This window comes from Salvelinus sp. IW2-2015, linkage group LG20, assembly GCF_002910315.2.
Source record: "Salvelinus sp. IW2-2015 linkage group LG20, ASM291031v2, whole genome shotgun sequence".
NCBI classification, from domain to species: domain Eukaryota; kingdom Metazoa; phylum Chordata; class Actinopteri; order Salmoniformes; family Salmonidae; genus Salvelinus; species Salvelinus sp. IW2-2015.
Window position 1 is genome coordinate 67924766 of NC_036860.1, and position 5045 is coordinate 67929810.

Consider the following 5045-nt stretch of genomic DNA (forward strand, 5'->3'; position numbering starts at 1 on the left):
TAGGCCTCCTTACTCGCACACGCTTTTTCAGTTCTGCCCACAAATTTTCTACAGAATTGAGGTCAGGGCTTTGTGATGGCCACTCCAATACCTTGACTTCGTTGTCCTTAAGCCATTTTGCAACAACTTTGTAAGTGTGCTTGGGGTCATTATCCATTTGGAAGACCCATTTGTGACCAAGCTTTAACTTCCTGACTGATGTCTTGAGATGTTGCTTCAATATATCCACATTATTTTCCGTCCTCATGATGCCATCTATTTTGTGAAGTGCACCAGTCCCTCCTGCAGCAAAGCACACCCAGAACATGATGCTGCCACCCCTGTGCTTCACGGTTGGGATGGTGTTCTTTGGCTGGCAAGCCTCCCCCTTTATGGCCAAACAGTTCTATTTTTGTTTCATCAGATCAGAGGACATTTCTCCAAAAACTACGATCTTTGTCCCCATGTGCAGTTGCAAACCGTAGTCTGGCTTTTATTTGGCGGTTTTGGAGCAGTGGCTTCTTCCTTGCTGAGTGGCCTTTCAGGTTATGTCGATATAGGACTCGTTTTACTGTGGATATAGATACTTTTGTACCTGTTTCCTCCAGCATCTTCACAATGTCCTTTGCTGTTGTTCTGGGATTGATTYGCACTTTTCGCACCAAAGTACGTTCATCTCTAGGAGACAGAATGTGCCTCCTTTCTGATCGGTATGACGGCTGCGTGGTCCCATGGTGTTTATACTTGCGTACTATTGTTTGTACAGATGAACGTGGTACCTTCAGGGATTTGGAAATAGCTGACAAGGATGAACCAGACTTGTGGAGGTCTACAATTTTCTTTCTTAAGTCTTGGCTGATTTCTTTTGATTTTCCCATGATGTCAAGCAAAGAGAGGCACCGAGTTTGAAGGTAGGCCTTGAAATACATCCACAGGTACACCTCCAATTGACAAAGCATCTGTTCTGCCGTAGGAACAAGGTTGATCCAAAAGGGGAATCCTGAGTAAAGTGGCCTCTTATCAGGGCTCACATGGGCAACGGTAGACCTCATGTCCATTATATAATATATATAATATTATATAAACAATGCTTTGATACTTCTATTTCAATCAAGGTATAAAAAGGCTGTTTAAGTTTTTTTTTCTTAATCTTTATTTTTCTGAAGAAAAAAAACGTTAAAATGCAACAGTAATATTAGTAGAATCAGTGTATTAAAAACATCACAGTTAGGTATGTCTGTACTTCTAAAATACATTGATAAAATGAAGGAAAAAAAGTTTTTGCTAATTACTTTCAATGGACTAGAACTCCATTGAAAAGCTGTGGTTTGAAYAGAAGTGGGCCAGTCCTTTAAGCGCAGACTGAACGGTATCAAGGATCTGGAAAGATTCTGTATGGAGGAATGATCCCTCCCAATGTCTTCTTCATTGTGAGGGATCATTCCTTATCCTCACAAGGGGAGTTTTGCCAGAGTATTAAAAAACAGGGGTGCCAATATTTTTGACAAAAATAATAATTTTCTCTTTCTCTCAGTAATTGTATTAGTATAAAATAATACAATTTCCCCCCAAAATTATTTGAAGACAATATAGCTCAGTATTTGTATAATTTATCTGATATAGTCTTTTCTTCTCATCTTTATCAAGGGTGCCAATATTTTGGAGGTATAAATGGYTTTGTTCATTCCACACTTCACTTTCATCCTCGAATCGGGTATCCCCAGTATGGCTCCATTAGTTTGTATGGTCGTTGGGATAGTTTGTTCATTCTCAAATGCCACATTGACTTCCACCGTTGACACTGGGCAAGTTCTGYAGGTCCTCTCCAGTGGGGACATCAGATAGCGTCTGTAGGCATGTCCATTTATAGCTCTGATACACTGTAATGGGAAAAATACAGCCATTGTAAATTATAAACTTACTTAGAATGAGAAAGGGCACTAAAAGAAAGAGACAGAATTGTGTGTTTTGAGTTCTGACAGCGAAGTGCAAGGTTGGCCATACGTCAACATCCAAATCATATAGCCAAGAAGTCAGCAACTGCAGCCTCATAAAGGTATGTGATGTTTTGGTGTCTTTTGCAAATGGGTCCGTTGGTCATCTGTATCACGCAGTGAAGTACAATGAACAAAACAGTTTAGTAGTAATACTAATACGAATACGAAATAAACAACCTGGCTTACTTTACAGTGCCGAGTATGATCACCTTCAAAACCTTCGATCACAAAAAAGTCACTTTAAAAAAAGGTGTAAAAAAAAAWGAAAGTTAGGTTTCTAAARTAAGGGTAACAATGTATTAGTTGGTTCATTAAATAGTTCATCTTAGGTCCCGACAGGAAGTCCACTGGTCACAGACATTATGTTTTTTTAAATGTCACCTTCATTGTATTTAGGTTAAAAGTTGCGTGAAAAAAAGACGAAATTCCCTGTTTTCAAATCCAATCCGTTTTCTAYGTAGAWTCAACKTCATCACGTAGATTTCTTTGTTTGTTATTAGTTGAAATGACGTGGAAACAACATTGATTCAACCAGTTTTTGCCCCGTGGGAGGAAGATTACATACACCCAGAAGAGCTGCCCCCTGCCTGCACCCCATGGCCATGCTACACATTCTCAACCTGGCAGGAGAAGTAAAGGAGAAGCTGATGTCTGTTGTTGTTTTCAGGTCCTTTTGACATGGGGCCTTGTCATAGTTTTCACTGCCTTAGGGATAATGAGAAGGGTTGGCCATATCAGAGTCATTCAAATACAACGATAGGATGAATATTTTCTGACGTCTTGTCATGGCTGCTGTTACGTCACCRTTATCGAATAACTCATCATCTTCGTGAGAAAGACGACGGGGTGTTTGGTGATATTCTGATTTCTGCCATGGCCGCCTGACSATGACAGCGGTGATGAACCCGGGCGCTGTAGCCTATCAGGGGGAAGATGGTGAAGGGTCTGGAAAAGTCAAAGGTCAGAGTTTGGTGCATAATAATAAACATAATAAAGGCTTAGACATAGAGGCGGGGTCATAGTGACTTGCACTAGACATATAGCAATAGACCACAATGATTTGTCATTCTCAACAACTAGAAATATGCCTCATTGTGTTTTGTTTGTAAGCTCAAATGGACAGTGAGCAGTGATGYCCAACGGGCCTTCGAAAAAAACAAAATACTTTCTCTGACTTATCATAGAATATGTGGTCAACCTGCAGGTGGTCTCTGAAACGGATGAAATCTTAAAGTCTAAGTTAGGGAGTGTTTCCTCCCAAGGTCGAGAGAGAAGGCYCTGTTGTAGACTCCAGCTGCTAACAAGCTACTTTTATCTGTGGTTTCATGTCAACAACACTGATGYCAGCAGCAGACCACACCTGGCTTGCTTCTGAAGCTAAGCAGGGTTGGTCCTGGTCAGTCCCTGGATGGGAGATCAGATGCTGCTGGAAGTGGTGATGGGAGGGCCAATAGACGCACCTTTTCCTCTGGTCTAAAAAAKATCCCATTAGCCCCAGGACAGTGATTTGGGACATTGCCTGGTGTAGGGTGTAGTCTTTTGGATGGGATGTTAAACGGGTGTCCTGACTCTCTGTGGTTATTAAAGATCCCATGGTACTTATCATAAAAGTAGGGGTGTTAACCCTGGTGTCCTGGATAAATCCCCAATCTGGTCTTCAAACCATCATGGCCATCTAATCATCCCCAGCTTACAATTGGCTCATTCATCTCCTCTCCCCTGTAACTATTCCCCAGGTTGTTTCTGTAAATGAGAATGTGTTCTCAGTCAACTTACCTGGTAAAATAAGGGTAAAAAAAAAATGTAATGGTTAAGTTTGTCACCGGAAAGATTAGCCAAATATGGTCTACCGGTTTATTGAAACTCAAGCTGTTGTGATATGTTGAATTTGATTATTGCAAGACACATTATGATGCAAAACCAGGTATAAACAGAGATGAACAAGGAAGTAAGGCTTTGAGAAAATGTACTTGAGAGCTGTACGAGAGTTTTCTCCCGGGCTCCTGTCATGTCTCTGCTCGTCTTTGTCAATAAAACATCTCATACTCTGGAAGACATCCTAATCTCTCTTCACTATTGATTACCCTGATACCTTCAATGGCTCCTATTGATTACCCTGATACCTTCAATGGCTCCTATGATGACCATGATAGAGCTGTCTGTGTGCCAGGAACCTCAGTAGAGAACAGCACTGTGCCAGGAACCTCAGTAGAGAACAGCACTGTGCCAGGAACCTCAGTAGAGAACAGCANTGTGCCAGGAACCTCAGTAGAGAACAGCACTGTGCCAGGAACCTCAGTAGAGAACAGCACTGTGCCAGGAACCTCAGTAGAGAACAGCAATGTGCCAGGAACCTCAGTAGAGAACAGCAATGGCAACCCCTATTACTGGCAAGAGAAGCCATCCCACCACAGTAGCCACCCACCTAGAGAGAGAGATTTTTAAATGGGTTTTTAAACCAATTACCCTTTATGGTTGTGGGGTCTGCTCACCAACTAATAATTCACAAAATGGGACAAACACCAAATTGAGACTGCATGCAGAATTGTGCAAAAATATCCTCTGTGTACAACATGAAACACCAAATAATGCAYGCAGAGCAGAATTAGGYAGATAYCCGCTAATGATCAAAATCCWGAAAAAAGCRTGTTAAATTCTACAACCACCTAAAAGGAAGCGATTCCCAAACCTTCCATAACAAAGCCATCACCCACAGAGAGATGAACCTGGAGAAGAGTCCCTTAAGCAAGCTGGTCCTGGGGCTCTGTTCACAAACACAAACAGACCCCATAGAGCCCCAGGACAGCAACACAATTAGACCCAACCAAATCATGAGAAAACAAAAAGATAAGTACTTGACACATTGGAAAGAATTAACAAAAAAAAACTGAGCAAACTAGAATGCTATTTGGCCCCAAACAGAGAATACACAGTGGCGGAATACTTGACCCCTGTGACTGACCCAAACTTAAGGAAAGCTTTGACTATGTACAGACTCAGTGAGCATAGCCTTGCTATTGAGAAAGGCCGCTGTAGGCAGACCTGGCTCTCAAGAGAAGACAGGCTATG